Source organism: Rattus rattus, chromosome 6, assembly GCF_011064425.1.
Source record: "Rattus rattus isolate New Zealand chromosome 6, Rrattus_CSIRO_v1, whole genome shotgun sequence".
Taxonomy (NCBI): Eukaryota; Metazoa; Chordata; class Mammalia; order Rodentia; family Muridae; genus Rattus; species Rattus rattus.
This window is the reverse complement of record NC_046159.1, coordinates 31904979-31923226: the sequence shown is the minus strand read 5'-3', so window position 1 is coordinate 31923226 and position 18248 is coordinate 31904979. Positions and strand designations below refer to the sequence as shown.

Sequence of the window (18248 nt, the reverse complement as noted above, 5' to 3'; positions counted from 1 at the left end):
TTGCTCTTGGGGCCTCTGTCCAGTGGGATGCTGACCACCAGATCTAACAACACCATGCCCTTTGCTGGTTGGTGCCAGATTGGGGCATGGCCTTTTACAGTGTTCTCTGTTTGTCCAGAAGATTCTGCTCAACTTTTACCTTTCCATCTGCTTTAGTGACGTCTTTGATGACCTGTTCCTCTCTTGGAAGATCATGGCCAGAGTTTACCAAAACAAGCTGCCTTTGGGAGTTACCAAAGTTGGCTTAGCATTGGATTCAAGGGCATTCCAGCAATGAGCTCTCCAAAGGCTTTGCTTGCTGCCCTGCGAGGTTCTGAAATGCCCATTCTAGATGTTCTCTCATTCGCTGCCCTGGTAATTTTCTTTTTTTTAAGGAATGTTCCTTTTCATTATCCTTGTTTGCTTTGTTTTGCTTGTGTGTGAGCACGAGTGGAAGTCAGAGATGAGCTTGCTGGAGTTGATCCGCCTCTTGCCATATGGCTCCTGGGGACTGAACTCGGGTTCAGCAGTGAACTCTGTGGCAGCAGGTGCTACTACCCACTGAGCCATCTGGTCATCCTCCTTGGGATTTCGAAGAGTACTCAGACTTTTGCCACAGACAAGGTAAAGGAACTGTAGTGCAGACGTTGTTCCCAAAATCAGCATCCTTATGACTTGTTTAAGTTACACAATGACCACCATACATCCCTGAGTATCTGTCTTTCCTGCTTTAAGTAATGTTCTCATCATTATGTTTTATTCTAAAGAATGAAAGCCCTCCATGTTCCCCGCTTCCAGACTAAGAGAGCTGGTGAAAGTGCTCATGGAACAATACATCTTCAATTTTCAGCCCTCACTAGACTCGGGGGATCTCTCCTATGTGGCCCTGGGCTGCAGGGATGCCTCCAGTGTGTGCGTCTGAGGAGCACGCGGTGTCCTGACGCCCAGGTAGCATCCCTACACTGGCTGCTGGGGAGGGTGTGTCCACCTCTGCACAGCTCCTGTCTGCACAGTTGGCTGTAGATTTGCTGAGGCTTCTGGGTATTTTTAAGGACTTGCTGGCACTCCCAACTTGGTGTGATTTGTGGAAGCAAGAGGCATGCCTGGGCTTCTCCTGATCCCTTTTACACCAGCTTCTTCCTAAAGGAACTTGGAGGAAGGGATAATGAAAGTGGGGTTTGAGGGCAGTGCCCCATTCTTCGTACACACTCCTGTGCATCCCAAACATGGACCTTGACACAGCGTCACTGTCCCTTAAAGAACAGTGTTTATTCTTTCCCCTGTAAAGCTGCACATATGCCCAACTTTAATCATTAGTTTCACTTAATCTGACTGACACAGAGAACCAATTCCATCATTGGTTGAGTAGATTTTTTTAAAAAAAATAAGTGAGGTGCTAATAATAAGAGAGGACTAAAAAGTACCCCGGTAAAAAAAAGCCTTTGCTGAGTGTAAGCAAGGGGTCCCGACTGAGAATCCTCAAGAGGGCACAGAAAAGCCACGACATGACGTGTGCCCGTGCTCCCAGAGTGTAGGAAGTAGAGACAAAATAAATTTTTGGAATGAGAAGCAGCTACCCAGGTATAAAAACAAAAGGAAAAAAACAAGACACTGTCTCAAGGTGGAAGGTACAAGGCCCAATACCCAAGGTTGTCTCCTGACCCCACATGCATCTGCCAGAGCAGCAGTGCACACACATTTACACACACATTGCACATATGCATAAGTAAGTGAATGACTGGTAAAGCAGGCTGGCGTGGATTCCCAGTATCATATAAATCAGGTATAAAAATAAAAAAGGAAAAAGAATGCTTATGAAAAGTAGTGTCTTTGAGAAAGAAAAACACACATGGTTTTGTAGTCCAGCGGAGCAGAAAGAGTTCCCATTAACAGCAGCACCCCCTGCTCCTTCTGCCCTGTACCCCCCCATGGGCAGCAGAAGAGCACATGGGAAATGAGACCTGTGCCATCCTGCCCAGCTCCGTAAGGGGTTGGCTATGCAGGGACCCTTGCAGGGCACTGCTGGAGAGAGACTGCATGTTTCAGCTGGGCTGACCAGCTCAAGTCAGACAAGTACTTGAGGAAATGTCCCTGGGCTCATGGTGTCCTCTTAGTAACCTAAGTGGTTACTAAGTAACCTAAGTAACAAAGTAGTGAATTCTTGACATTCAAGGGTGGGCTTTTTATTTTATTTTATTTTATTTTTTTAGCTAGATGTGATGGTGCATACCTTAATCTAAGCTCTCTGAGGCAGAGACAGGTGGATCTTGCAAGGTAGAGACCAATTTGGCTCACATAAGTTCCAGGCCTGCTAGGGCTACATACTAAGACCCTGTCAAAAAAAAAAAAAACAATTTAAGTGTGTGTGTGTGTGTGTGTGTGTGTGTGTGTGTGTGGTGTGTACATTATATATGAGTGTCAGCTCATATGTATGTGCACCAAGTGTGTGTCTGTTGCCTGTGATGGCAGAAGTGGGCGTGGTGGTCCCCTGCACTGGAGTCTCAAGCAGCTCTTAGCTACCACAATGGAGGCTGAGTCTGGGTCTTAGGAAAAGCAGAGGCTGCTTGTAATCACTCAGCCTGATCTGCAGCTCCTAAAACATTTGTTATAAGACAGGGTTTTGTTAGCCGAGGCTTGCCTGAACCTCCAGGACCTCCATCCTGTGCTTCTGAGTAATTTGAGAGTGTACTTTGTGAATAAACAGGAGGAGCAATTTTCTAAAAAAAACAAAAAAGTTTTACATTTAAGGGCATGGCATTCTACTTCCGTGAAGCCAACTGATCACAGACTGCAACTATTTGGAAAATTTGGAAAATTGGTCTGTACTAAAGGTGCACAGGCTTTTCCCCCTTACTCTGTTTACACAGAATTGCGAGCACCCTGTACCAAGCACATGCTTCATGTTAGTATTCTAGACAATCTTGATAGGATTCCAGTCTACAGAAGGGTCTGTATGCACAGGTGACACATAGACACCATCTTAGGTAGATTCATGCCGGACCCACTAGATAATAGACCATTAAACGCCACCAGATGACTATAGCCAAGGCGCCAAGATGCGTGTTGCCCCTCATGACCTTGGAGGCACGGCTCAGACTTCCTGAGACATTCTTCCTCTGGTATGAAAGAGTGAAACTACTTTTTCAGTGGCCAAGACAATGAAGTAAGAGCCTGCATGCCTGGCATCCTACAGTGGGGCTGGGAAAGTCTTTATGGCTCCACTGGACAGAAACTGGATGACTTTCTCCCCCTTCTCTCTAATAAATACTCTCATTTTGTCATTTGCAGGGTAAAGTCTCATCTTTAGAGGTCTTTAAAAGAGGACAGAAACAAAGGGTGAACCAGTCTCTGCCAAAACAATGGTGCTTAGGAGGGAGCAGATTGCAGCCCCTGGGGTACCTGAGCCCGTTTCTTTCCATTTCTTGAGAGTCTGCAGCTAGGGGTTCAATTATTAACCTCCATACAGCTACAGTTTGGTGCTCCTGAGAAAGTGATGGTGGGGCTGGTGCTGTGTCTGCTGTCCCCAGGCCACAGTGTCTATGCAGGTGCCTGGACTTAAGCTGACCCAACAGAAACCATGGGGGAGTCACTCAACGTGTGACCTGACTGCTGAATCTCTGGTCTCTGCGAAGCAGGGACAGGCGACAGTGTGACAGTTGCATGGTCATGCTGTCCGTGTTCCACTCCTTCCTGGAAGTCTGGGGGCCCTTGCTCCTTCCTGCTGCTCTTGTGGTTGTGAACTGGTGCGACTGGTCCGTGCCCACAGGGTGAGAGTTGCCCCTGTTTTCTGTCTCCCTCCATGGGTCCTTCAGTGCCCTGATGCATACTATCTCTGTCTTTTTTTAGTGCCTTGTGGGACAGCTAGCAAGAGAGCTGTCCCATCAGTCCAACATCAAGGACATTAGACTTGAAAATGGCACAGAAGTCTGAGATTCCTAGCTTGCAGTCTGAATGCCTCCCACACCCACAGTAATGTGGTCAGGCTACCGCTGTGTTTGGTTTTTTTTGGGGGGGAGGGGGGAGGTTCCCCTTGAAACTGTCAGCGGCTAGGTTGAGTGGGGAAACTGTCTGCTGTCTCTAGTGTCCTGGCCTTTGAAGAGCATTCTGCTGTCTGAAGGGATTGGGTCTGTCTGCTCATATTCCAGATCAGCTCAGGGAAACTGTGGGGCCGGAGCAGCTTGTTAGATGCCCCACGAGAGTCTAAAGCCTCGCCTTGAGCTAGAACAAACTTAGTTCCCTTTTGTTTTAGTTCCTTCCCAGCTTAAATCAAACATTTGGAGGCTTAGGGACATGCAGCTGGTATGACTAGAAGACGAGACTTGGCAAACACAGGTGCTTCTGGTCTGCGCTGACTTGAAACAGCAAAGCTGCGTCTCACCCATCCCTTCTGATGTTAGCATTGATTAAATGATGTCATTTTGAGTAGAGTCTAGAGGCAGGTATTTGGGGAGAGTTTCTTAAAAGAAAGTAAAGTTGAAGTATCATTGCACCATCGGGACCAAAACACAGTGTGGGTATGATTGGCAGAGTCCCAGGCCTGGGGAGCCCACACCCCCAAGGCTGTCTGTGGAGCTTCCTGTGGTTTACCCCACTAAAGAGAAACAGCCTTTCTCCTGGAAGGTCTAGAATGGCAAGTTTGTGCCTCAGCTTGGTGGGAATCTCGCTGCTCTTGCTACAAGGCTGTGTCCCAACAGGCTTCTTTGGGAAATCTCCTGCCCTACCATCTCTGCAAGCTCAATTCCCAAACAGCACCGTTGTTTTGATAGACACAGGGAGCTTCCAGCACTAGAGGCATCACACTACCAGGCCCATAACAATGAAGTCATGTCTCAGTCCAAAGGTTGCCACACATACAAGTGCTCAGTAAGCAGGCATGAAGGCCAAGTCATCCAGGATGCCCAGGAGAGGCCCAGGCTGTGGTCTTTGAATAAACAAACATTTCACAGGGAGAACTCAGTAGATGGATCAGGTGTGGGATAGTCTCATTGCAGTAGCTTGTTTTAGCTAAGGAGTCAGTGGGATCTTCTGTTGAGTGTCTGGAGTTTCCAGTGCTTTTGTACTGTTTTAAACTGGCCTGGTTTGCCATGTTCTTACATCCCGCAGGTATGTGCAAGGTGAGGGGACCTTGTCTAGTATGGCTAGCAAGTTGTGTATATCTCGAATGATAGAGTTTTCAACAGAAAAATAATTTCCAAGGTTGGGGTGTGGCTCAGTTAGTAGAACACTGGCCTAGCGTGCATGAAGCCTGGGGATGGATCCCTAGCACCACAAAAGCATCTGTGGTGACACACGCCTATAATCTTAGCATTCAGGAGGAGGAGGAGCCTGGGGACCATAAGTTTAAGGTCACCCTGAGATACCAGAGACCATATAGAAAGAGAGGGAGAGGAAACAGTGAGCAAGGGGAAGAGTGAGAAGGAAGGCTGATGGAAAGACATCATTGCCACCTTCCTTTGTATTCCTTCCTTGGGAGCTCTCTCCTATAGATTGAGACAGTTGTAATCTATATGCTTGTGTGGTCTCGATTTGTGACAAGCCAACAAATACTACGACAGCCCCAATACTTACATCTTTTTAAGATTTATTTATTTTATTTATATGAGTACACTGTCGCTGTCTTCAGACACACCAAAAGAGGGCATCAGATCCCATTACAGATAATTTTAAGTCACCATGTGGTTGCTGGGATTTGAACTCAGGACCTCTGGAAGAGCAGTCAGTGCTCTTAACCACTGAGCCATCTCTCCAGCCCCAATACTAATATATTAACTCCTCCTCTTCTGCTGCTTCTTTGTCTCACTATCGTCTTTGCCTTCATCATCTTGTGACTCACTGAGTCCAATTGGTGCTGTCTGCATGCACTTCAGTGTAGAGCCAGGACCCACTGGAGTATGGGTAACTCATCATCAGCTGAATCCCAAAGGGGGAAAATGACTCCCCCTGTCAATTGCCAGTAGCTTCTCAGCAAGGGTGGAGCCTCTGCCATCCATGCTGGAATGTTGAGTGACTTGATCTTGTGCAGGAAACCATGGCTACAGTGAGTGCAGTAGCCATGTCATGGCAGAGGACAGCATTTCACAGAGCTCCTGCTCTTAAAACCCTTCCACCCTGTATGTTACTTACCCTGTAAGTGCTGTAATGAAACACCATGACCCAGGAAACTTACAGAAGGAAGGGGTTTGGGGGCTTACCATTCCAGAGGGTTAGCGTTCCTCCTCATCACTGTGGGAAGTGTGGCAGCAGGCAGGTGTGGCAGGAGCAGCGTGATGAGGGCTCACACTTTGAACCGCAACTGTGGTACAAAGCAGAGTAACCGGAAAGGTGTGGCTCTTTAAACATTCCCAGCCCACTTCCAGTTACACAGCTCTTTCAACACGGCTGTACCCTAAACCCACACTGCACCACCATCCAGAGACCAAGTGTTCAGATAAATGAACCTGTGGGGACATATCGTTCAAACCACCACCAGCCACTCTTCCAGGATGTTCCCTGAGTCTTGAGGGGAGGTATTCATACAGATGTCCCATTTAGGGCTGAGCACGCAAGTCACTTACTGTCAGTAACCTGCCCAGTGCAGAGAGAGACTTCTCTGCAGTTTAGAAGTCATTCACCATCAACTGATGGGCATCTAGCCGATTCCCCTACCTGGCTACTGGATAGAGCAGCAATGAACTGGAACAAGCCAGTATGTCTGCGGTGGGATATGCAGTATTTGGGTATGGGCAGGAGAGGCACTGGGCGGTGCAGTGGTTCTGCCTTTAGTGTTTTGAGAAACCCCGACCTGATCTCCACGGAGATCCCACCTGTTCACATCCCCCACATCCTCACCATGCGTTGTCTTTTGTCTTCTTGATAACAGCCATTCTGAATGAGGTAAAAATCTCAGAGGGTTTTTTTTTTCTTAATTTGATGACTGGTAATGTGAAATACATTTTAAAATGTTTGGTAGTCGTTTATATTCTTTTAAAAAACTTTCTCAGGTCTGTAGCACATTTTTAAAAATTGGGTTGTTTCTGAGATGTTGCATTTTGTGAGTTCTTTGCATATTCTAGATACTAACCCTCTGCCAGACATATAATTAGCAGATTTTCTCCCATCCGTGGCTCCCACTCAGCTGATGGACTCCTTTGCTACACGGTTATTTTCTATTTATTGCTCTGTCAGTGTTTTTATCTGCGAACAGAGCCCCGTTCGGAAAGGTCTGGCCTGTGCCTCTACCTCCACTCCTCTAGAAGTTTCAGTTTCTAGGCCTAACATTGAGGCCCCTGGGTTGATTTTTGTGCAAAGTGAGAGACTGGAATCCGGTTTAATTCACAAGTAGAAATCTAAGTTTAAGGCCTCTTTGTTAAAGATGCTGTCCTTTCTCCAGTGTGTATTTCTGGCATCTTAAAAAAATCAATTATGTAGTTTTGGTTGCACGAACTTAGGTCTGGATGTTCCATCTGTTTCCATTGACCTGTGTGTCCTTGTCTTGTGCCAGTACCACGCTGCTTCTATTACTGTGGCTCTGTGGTGTACTTTGTCATCAGGAGTGTCACTGTCCCTGGAATTGGCCCTTTTGTGTAGAGTTTCTTTGGCAGCTCCATCTTTGTTTTTGTTTGTTTGTTTTTATATGCATGCTTTTTATGAATTTTAAGATTGTTTTCCGATTTCTTGTGAAGATGTTTCCTGGGGTTTTGATTGGACTGCACTGAGTCTGTAGGTTGCCTTTTGTGTGATGACTGCTTTCACAATATTGATTGTTCAAATCCATGAGCTTGGGAGGTCCTTCGATCTTCTAGTCTTTCTTAGTTTCTTTCTTTGGTATTTTAAAATTTTTGTCATACAGTCCTTTCACATTGCCGGTTAGGTTTATTCCAAGGGGGGTGGGGGAAAGATTGTTGTGAATGGAGTCATTTTCCTGGTTTCTTTCTCAATATGTTTGTCAATGGTACAGAGGAAGGCTACTGATTTTTTTTTTAACTTTGTGAATTTCACATCATGCACCCCAATCCCATCTTATACTTCCCTGTCCCCTTATACCTGTCCTCCACCCTTGCAACCTCTTCCCACAAAAAGAAAGAAAATCTCATTGTAGAAGCTGCAGTGTGTCACAGAGTGCCCCACAGTATACCCTTTTGTCCACACTCCTTTGCTTGCAAATATTCATTGCAATGAGTCATTGATCTGGCTCAAGGTCCCTGGCTTCTGCTACACTATCAATACTGGATCGTCACTGGATTCCTGCCGGGTATCCTGTTGTTGCCCTGTGTCATACGGATCCTGGAACTTTGGATCTGTAGAACCGGCCCCAGCAGTTCATCACAGGGGTAGATGTTGGGGTGGGTCAATTCAAAGCCCTGGATCTGGGCCTGGGAGATATGTGAGCTGGTCAGTCCACCAGCTTTCCTGGACCCACACCACCAGGGACAGCTCCCCAGCACTGCCCCAGCAACCCATGCTGCAGCCAGCAAGAGGTAGAGCCAACTCTCCCACTCTCAGCTCTCGCACCCATGGAGTCGGCTCCCCTGCAGTCCCTGCAACCAGGGCCAGCTCTACTTTGCTGCCCATGTGAGGTTCAGGACCCACTCTCTAGAGCGTTGTAGCTGGTTCTCCCTAGACTGGCTCTCCTACCTGACATAGGTGACACAGGACTAGAGGGATGAGAAGGGCATTTCTCCCTTGTCCGTGCTACCATAAGGCTGACAAATTGCCAGGCCATCTCTCCCATGCTCATGCTCTCAGGCTAGCTCACCCACGCCCCTGCAACCAGAGTCAACACTACTACAGTTGGAGTCAGTGATGGGCAAGGCTAGCCCTTCTGCCTGCTACAAGTGTTAAGGAGTGAACGAGGAGGGCATCTTTCCCTTACCCATGCCACCACATAGCTAATGAGTGACAGGGTCAGCTCGCCCATACTCATACCCTTAAGGCTGGCTCACCCATAACTCCTGCAACTAAGGCTTCCTGGGTGAGGGGTGGGCTGCTCTCCTGAGTACTGCAGCTGGCCAGAGGTGCGCCAGCTCTCCTGCTCTCACACTTTAAAGGGTCTGCTCTTCCACAAAGCCCAGGTGAGGGTGGAGCCAGTTCTGCAGAGCCCTCAGATATCAACATGGCCCTGGGTGACAGCCCATAAAAGGGACGTCTGCCTGGCCTTTGATGGTAGTAGCAGACCCCTGCTGCTGCAGAGCCACAGACCCAGACATAGCCCCACAGTGGCACACCAGGCAGGATTCCACCATGGCTTCTACTTACTTGCTTATCTTTGTGACCCCAGGTCTCTGAGTGTCTAGGGTCATCTCAGGAGTGGTCTCCGGAGGGCCTTGCCTGTGCAGAGTGGCACTGGGCAGGAGTCATCATGTTACTGAAGGATACTTCTTAATACACCTAATTGGCAGTGCTACATTAGTATTATAAATATTAGTCCACCACTGCCATGATTACATTTATTATTCTTACTTATTATTCTAGAATTTGCATGGCCCTTATTTAAGCTTATGTGTTTACTCTCCTAGTAAGCCTTTAGTTACATGATAACACATAGTAACCCACCAAACACATTATATTACATAGTTAATCCAAGCCCATGACCCTAACTAGAACTTTCTCCGCCCTACTATTAACTTCTGGCATAAAAATATGACTTCATAATAACTCCATTACACTTCTATCCTTAGGCTTATAGCAAATACCCTGACTATATACCAATGATAACTGTTTGTGAAGGAGCTTACAAATACCCCATTTTACAGAAAGGCCTTCATTATGAAATAGCTATTGTATCTGAAGTCTTTTTCTTGACAGGACTTTTCTGAGCTTTCTGCTCCACTCCAGCCTTGTCCCGGACATGACCTAGAGGGCTGCTGGCCACCTACAGGAATTACAGACTGGTGGTCATCTTGGGCTCACTACCCACCCATGCTGCTCAGCACCAGGCTGGGATGGTCTCGAGCAGAGTCTGAGGCTACTGATTTTTGTGTGTTAGTTTTGTATCCTGCTACTTTGCTGATTTTTTTATCAGCCGTGAGAGTTTTCTGGCAGAATCTTCAGTGTGTCTGAATGTACAGGATCATTTCAGCTGCGAACAAAGATGCTCTGGCCGCCTCCTTTCCTATGTGTTTCCTTCTCTGAGGAACTGTGATTCCTGGTATTATATTGAAGGCGAGTTGGAGAAGTGGACAGCTTTGTCTCTTTCCTTATTTTAGCAGGAATGTTTTGTATTTTTCTCATTTAATATAATGTTGACTTTAAGTTTATCATATATGCCCTGTATTACATTGAGGTGTGTTTCTTATATTCCAAATTTCTGCAAGACTTTAAGTATGAAGGAATACAGAATTTTGTCAAAAGCATTTTTTTTAATCTTTCAAGATGACTCTGATGTCTATTCTTGAACCATCCATAAAATTTATTATATATATTATAAAATATATAAAATAATATAATACATAATATAAAATAAAGTCGACTTGATCATGGTGAATGAACTTTTTGGTATATTTTTTAATTTAGCTTGCAAGTATTTTTATGTTTATGTTCATCAGGGAAATTGGTCTGTGAATTTCGTTTGTTGATGTTATGTCTTTATCTGCATTTGATCACAAGGTTATCCTAGCTCTTTAAAACAAGCCTGGAGGTGTGCCTCCTTTCTCACTGGAGGGAGCTGTTGGAGAAGCATTGGTGTTGTCTTCTTTGCGGCTCTGGTAAACTTCACCAGTGTGCACATCTAGGCCTAGACTTCTTTTAGTTGGGAGGTCTGCAACATCCGCTTCTGTCTCACCAACCTGTTAAGTCATTTATTCCACCTTGGTTTAACCTCGCAGGTTAGGTGCATCTAGAAATGAATGCATTTCAGATTCTCTAGTGCAGTAGAACATGTTTTTAAAATAAGAACTGATGATTTTCTGAATTTCTTTGGGATCTACCATTAAAGCCTCACTTTCCATAGCTGATTTTATGAATTTGAGTCTTTTTTCCTCCGGGTTTGTTGGGCTAAGGGTGAATCCATTCTGTTTATCTTTTCAAAGAATCAACTCTGTGTTCCCATTTCATTAATTTCTGCCTTGATCTTAAAATTTTCTTCCTGTGTACTAATTTAGGGTTTGACTTTCTTTCCCCACCCCCCTTTTTGGCTGTAAGCTATTTATTTGAGATCTCTCTGGTTACTTGGTGAAGACCCTTACAGGTCCCTCTAGGACAACTTTCCTTGTGGCCCAGAGAATTTGGTATGATGTATTTTCATTTTCATTTGATTCTAGATTTTCTGAATTTTCCTTCTTGATTTCAGGAACATGTTCACTTTTTAATAGTGTGTGGTTTACTCTCTGTGAGTCTGTCTGTGTTATGGATGGGATTTCCTTTGTTGTTGATTTGCAGTGTTATTCCATTATGATCAAAGACAATACAAGCAATTTAAATTTCCCTACATTTGTTGATCTGTTTTGTGTCCTAATATGTGATCTGTTTTAGATCCATGTTTAGTTCCATGGACTGCTGAGAAAAATATGTATTCTTCAGGGCTTAGATGGAATTCTCACTCTGCTTGATCTATGATGTCAATTAATTTGGGCATCCCTGTTTGGCTTTTGTTGGGGAGAGCTATGGATTGCTGAAACTGGGGAATTGAAGTCACCCACTCTTTAGTTTTTCAACTTTTTTCATTGATTCTTTGAGGGTTTCATATCCGGTACCTCTGTCTACTCATCTCTTCTCCTCATATTCACCCTTTACCCTGGCAACCTTCCCCCAAAATAAAATAAAATAACAACAGCAAAATAAAGCAAAGCATAGAAGATATCTCCTCATGGAAGCTGTAGTGTCACAGTGTGTCCCTCTGTGTCCAGTGCGTCCCTCTGTCTACACATCTTGTAAATGTTCATTGCAATGAGTCATTGGTCTGGTTTGAGGCCTCTGGCTTCGCCACACCATCAATATTAGATCCTCACTGGGACTTCTCCTAGCTATCCTGTCACCCTGTGTCATGGAGATCCTGCAGCTTTGGATCAGCAGGACTGGTCCTTTCCTGGGCCCCAGTAGTTCACAGATGACGTAGACGTTGGGGCTGGCCAACTCTAGCCCTGGATCTTGACCTGGGTAGAAGCTGAGCTGGTCAGTCTCCCGGTTCTCCTGCAGCTGCACCACCAGGTTGAGTGTAACAACACTACTCCGAGTAGCCCACCCAGTGCCACCACCAGCAGTGGGCAGGCTCTGCTCTCCCACTCTCATTCCCTCGGGGCCAGCTCACCTGTACCCATGCCACCAAAGCCAGCTCCACTGTGCTGTCCAGTTGAGGCAGGGGACCCACTCTTCCAAGTGCTGCAGGCCTGGATGCAGGTGTCAAGGAGCAAGGGTACAAAGGGCATCACTTGTGTACCCATACCACTTCATAGCAGATGAGTGGCAGGGCCTACTCTTCCCACACTCAACCCTCAGGCTGGGCTCAGAAGTCATCCGCTTCTATTACGTTGGGGTCATCTTCCATTTGATTCTGCCAAGCTGGAAAACGAAGCGCAGGCTGAGCACCAGAGACAGAAGTGCACACAGTGATGGGGTTGGGGGAGCCTAACTCACAGACACTTTCTCCACCCGGTCTGTGGGTCACAGACACACAGCAGCGAAAACAGAAGGGGGTGTTCACATGGCTTGCAGGAGAGCAGCCCACCTGTTGTCTTTCCTTGTTTGTGGTCCTTCCTGGATGCAAGCATATTGATTCTATGTAAACTGTGGGCATCCTGGTAGCTATGTCATTTATCATGGAAATGAGATGATAATGAAGGTTGAGGTCTGCTGGAAGTGTCCGGGCAGCCTGTGTGCATCCAGCTCATCACCACACAGAACCTCCAGGCACCCTTTCTCCAGAGAGAGCACAGGGAGCGCGGGTACTATACCACAACAGTCATAGAAATGCTGACATTCTTGATATTTGTGCTCGCGCTCTCTCTCTCTCTCTCTCTCTCTCTCTCTCTCTCTATCTCTCTGTGTGTGTGTGTGATAGAGAGAGACAGACAGACAGACAGAGAAACAGAGACAGAGACAGAGACAGAGAGACAGAGGACAACCTCAGATATTTTGTTTCTTAGGTACCATCTACCTTGTATTAGATGCTTTTCTGTTGCTGATATAAAACACCAAGACCAAAGCAACTCACAGAAGAGTGTATTTTGTCTTATAGTTCCAGAGAGACAGGCAGGCATGGCAACTAGAGCAAGATGCCGAGAGCTCATATTTTGAACCACAAGCACAGAGCAGAGTGAATACTCAAAATGACCTAAGTATTTTAAATCTCAAAGCTCATACCCAGGGTCATACTTCTAGTATTACCAGCCCTCCCCAAATGGCACCACCAACTGGGGGACTAAGTGTTCAAACACCAGAGCCTGTAGGGGGTATGTCACTCACTAGCCTGGAACTTGCCCTATAATAGGTTGCCTGGTTGGCAAGCAAGCCCCATGAGTCCACCAGTCTGTCTCCCTAGTTCTGACTTACAAGCATATACCATCACACCTAACTTAAAAACAAAAGACTTTGGGCTTGAAACCAAACCCAGCATTTTGGAGTGTCATGCTTTAACAACTTCCTGGAAATACAAGTATGTGCTGTAAACTACCCCCTACCATTGCAAGTGTGAACTTTGATAAATTTTAATGACTATTTACTGAAGTGTAATTAATCATCAATACAGCTTTAGAGGGCTAGGGCAATGGCTCAGTGGTTAAGAGAACTGACCACTCTTATAGAGGTCACAGCCTTGATTCACAGTGCCTGTGGTTGCTAAGCAACCACTCGAACTCTCCAGAGGACCTGATGTCCTCTTCTAACCGCCAAGGGATTCTGCACATGGGTTGTATATGTATACACATACACATACACATACACATATAAAAAAATTAAAGAATGCAACCTGTAAACTTGTAATTTACTCATTGAGTTTTAGGGCTTTTCCCCCTGTGAATCAGTTGTGTTTCATGGTTGTATTCTTTCTTTTAAATGTAGTTAAATCTCAGGTACGGAGGTGCCTTTGGCTCTTCTCTCCCTAAGATGGTTATAAACAGTAATGAGGGTGCCACTGGCAAAGAAAGAAAAACTAGCATCTTGCTGTGTGCACTTGAGGCCAAAGCCTGTCACAGGGCAAAAGCAGTGTATGTGTCCTCGGATGCTCGCGCACACTGTGTTCATGTCTTCAGATGCTCACCTCTCCATGAGGAGTGCAGCACTTCTGTTCCCCTAACCCTGGTTTTCTGAAAGAAACCAAGAAGCCCTAGCAAGTTTCAGGTGCTGCCAGTTTACGATCATTCTTGGCTATGGAGGTCCTAGGGTAGCTCTGTGTTTCCAGTTTGCCTGTGTTGGCTCCTGTCCTTGTTGGAAGACTCCCTCCCTAGACTGATAACCAGAGTAGGGCTGGTCATGGAATCGCCAGTGAGTGGTTGTTGTAATACCTAGTGGCTAACCAGCTCAGCAGGGTGCCATAGTTTAGTTCCTGATGGAATTGAAAAGACAAGCCACCTCATAGAAGCCAGCATGATTCCGGTGACAGGTGAGCATCTCCTTAACTTTTTTCTGTCCCCCTCCCCTCTCTTTCCTCCCTCCCCCTCATCCCTCCTTTGCCTCCTCCTCTCCCTCTTCAACTCCTTCTTTCCATCCCTCCATCCTTTCCACATTAGCTTTTCACACAGGTTTTCTGTGTTTGAAGACTGCAGATAAACATTCCCTGTTTGTCTTCCCTGTGACATTCTGCATCTCGCAGATCTTTAGATCCTTACAGTGGTCCTAATAGTGATCAATTTAAGTTGGTACTGCCCTAGCTGACAGGAAGTGACACATAATTGAAAAAGTCTAATAGAAAACGGCCTTGATACTTACTTAGCTGAGAGGAAATGACACATGGTTGAACAATTCTAATGGAAAATGGCCTTGGGACTTAGCTGATGAGAAATGACTCGTGGCACAGAAGCCTTTCCTGGGACCCCCTCCCCAGCCCCATGGATCGGTGTGTTCATCTGCCAAGTGCATTTCAGCCGCTCCACTCATCCTCACCCTGAATTTCACCAGCTCTAGGCATGTGTTTAAGATGGAAGTCACATACTATGATAAATGTTTACGTTTTAAGGGTACAGTTCTGTTGCCTTCTCCAGTACATCCTGAAGGCTGTACAACCATCACGTTGAGTCCATCATGCCTTTGTCAATCCTCCCCACAAGCTTTCTACCCATCAGTAATCCCTCCCAGCCTGCCTTCTTCCCTGACACTGCCAAGCGTCAGTCTAGGTCCAGTGTCTCCGGGCTTTCCTAGTGTGGGCAGTTGGTGTAATGTGGCTTCTGAGAATGGCTTCGTACGCTCTGCACGATGTTTTCAAGGCTTTTTCACACCACAGCATTCCAGTGCCTTACTCTATTCAGGGCTGAATGATGCCCCATTGGCCAGAACCAGCCCGTGCTTGTCAGTTGATGGGCACAGGGATTGTGTCCACCTTGGGTCACTGGGAATATGTGTGTGAAGACAGGCTTTCACAGCTCTTGAGTTAATACTTAAGAGCAATTATTGACGGGTTGACAGCTGGGCCACTTTACCTCAGCAGCAGTGTAGGAAGGCTCCAGTTCTTGCCACACCATTGCTGTTTTGAGAGACATACAGTATCTTTATTCTTTGATAACCTCACTATGTGCTTTCATCCTGTTCACCCCCAGTGCTCCCCCAGTGCTCCCCCAGATCCTGCCCCAGTGCTCCCCCAGATCCTGCCCCAGTCCTCCCCCAGTCCTCCCCCAGATCCACCTCCAGTCCTCCCCCAGTCCTCCCCCAGTCCTCCCCCAGTCCTCCCCCAGATCCTCCCCCACCTCCCCCAGTCCTCCCCCAGTCCTCCCCCAGATCCTCCTCCAGCTCTGTGTCCTGGTTTTTTGCTTGCTTGCTTTTGTTTGTTTTTTAAAACAATCTATCATGTCCAATTTGAACTGCCTATACATGTCTGGGTGTGGGGCCATGTCCTGGAGCACGGTGGACTTACCAGAGGCCACACCCTTAAAGAAAATTGACTCCCTTCCCAGAAGTCAGTAACTGTCACCAGAGCACCTCAGTTGGGGTGGGAGCTCGTGAAGTCCTTCCCACTCTGTGCTCTAGCCTGTTGACTAGTTTGATCTTGTGTAGGCACACGCAGGTGCTATGAGTCCCGTACTGTCTGGAAGACACTGTACCACTCTGACCCTCCTGTTTAGTTTTCTGATGGTCACCTACAGGTGTGGGTGGTGTCCTATAGTGCATACGAGGCAGTGCCCCTCTCCCCGAGGTTCTAAAGAGCACCTCCCCAGGGATCCATGATGTTGGATGTCTTTCTGTAACCATTTTTATACCTTCAGCTAAGCCGTGTGTCAGCTGTGTTCATGTTTTTACTGAGGGTTGTCAGGGTGATTGATGGGTTCTGCGTACCAAGTACTGCATAAGTAACATCATATATAGTAGAGTATGCTGACATTTTCCATTCTCTGACTTCTCTTCACCCTCCCGTAATCTTTGAAAACAAAAGCTTTAACGTTCAGTGAAGTAAAAACGCATCTGTTTTCTCCAGTTGCCTGTATTGTCAGTTAAACTAAGAAACCCTTGTCAAACCCACAGTCAGAGTTTCTTTGAGTCCGTCTAAGAGCAAGTCACATATAGTTCGTATGCAGTCTGAGACGCTTCCCAGGGGTCCCTGTCAGTGAGCCTGGTGATGAGGTCAGGGGGCTGCTCCCTCTGACAGGACTAAGTTGTGCTTGTGAAATTCTGGTCACTTCTTAAGAAATGGTTGTTGAGGCTGGAGAGATGGTGTGGTGAGTAAGAGCACTTCTGCAACTGCAGAGGACCCTTGTTCAGTGCCAACCCATGCAGGCAATCTCAAACGTAAAGTAAACAAATAATATGTGGGAGCTTTATTTTTTTTTTAGGAGATGTTTATTATAAAATAGCAAACCCTTCTCCTGAATATCTGCCTGGCTTCCTGTGTCTTGTAATGGGTCTACTATGACGTCTTCACACATACAGATGATGTATTTTGATTATACATACTCACCCCATGACCCTCCCACAGAGAACTGAGCCTTTTGAGTAATGGTGCCTCCAGTTGGACCATCAGAGTCTGCTCTGTGGCTTGTTCTTTCAGTCTTTGCTATTTTCAGTGACTTTTTTTTTAAACTATTTGAATTGGATGTTGTTAGGTTGCAATCTAGTCCTACGTGGTATTGGAGTCTCTGCTCAGTTAGCTTTGTGGTCAGGAGTAAATAGAGATTTCCCCTTCTAGGCTCTAACAGGGGGTTCTGTACACGCTGGGACATGCTCCCATGAGCAGGCAGGCAGTTAATCCTGCCCTGCCTTTATCCCCTGCTGGCACGATGCTCAGGTCAGCCACCCAACGCCCAGGCCCTCTCGGAGCTCGGCTGAGCTCACGGGTGGTTTGGGGCACACACTGAACATCATGCTCATACGTGCTCTTCTGCATTGCCAAGAATACACTGAGCACGTCGGAACCGCCAGGGACAGTTCCCACATCTATTCTGGTGGGCTCCTTTTTGCTCAGATTGTTAACCTGCCGACCACCTTAAGAGCTGATTTTAAACAAACAAGCCTATGGGCACTGGCCCCAGGAAAGAGACTTTCATAGTAGGTCAGTTCTGAGTTGGGTCAAATAAGGACCGCTTAAAGAGCAGGAGCTCACGCTTCCAGGAGTTCCTAAGGGTGGCAATTATCTGAGAATTTAGCTCAGACTGGGAAGTTGACTCTCACCCAAAGCTGCCACTCCTAGAAGCTTCTCCATGGATATAGTTACCGGTGGTCTTCAAGTCTCCTGTGAGGTTTGATGTGGAAAAGATTTGCACAAGGAAAGTTAAAATAAAACAATAAAACAAAAAAAAAAACCAACAAACAACAATAACAAAAACACAAACTTGTTGCTTTCTCCCGATCTCTGTTTTTCTTGAACAAAAGTCCCAAATGCCTAGCTGTTTCCCTTGAGGGAGGATATTCTTGAGAATTTCACTCCACTGTTCTGGGGGTACTTTCTGTGTCATCATGTATTTTTGTTTCTGTAAACTTAATTTGGGGACAGTCATGTATTTTAGGAGCACATGCATAACACTCCTGGGATTCATTCTTGCTCAATGTCTGCCTGAAATCTCTTCTCAGTAACTGGGGTGATGAGCTTGAGGTAGCTCTAGGATGGGAAATGTTCCCTGTGTAAGAGTCTTGGTGCGTACCAACTCCCCACACTGAGCATCTTTCCTTCTCAATTGACCTCAATAGAAGGTTTACTTTTTCTGTGCTGTCCCAAC

The 18248-nt window shown here is 46.3% G+C and overlaps 1 protein-coding gene across 2 annotated transcripts in view; it reads left to right on the top strand.

Annotated features, from left to right (window-relative positions):
- The window catches only part of Atg7 (autophagy related 7), a 177504-nt gene that overhangs the window by 62793 nt on the left and 96463 nt on the right, over nt 1-18248 (top strand). The window lies entirely within an intron of this gene.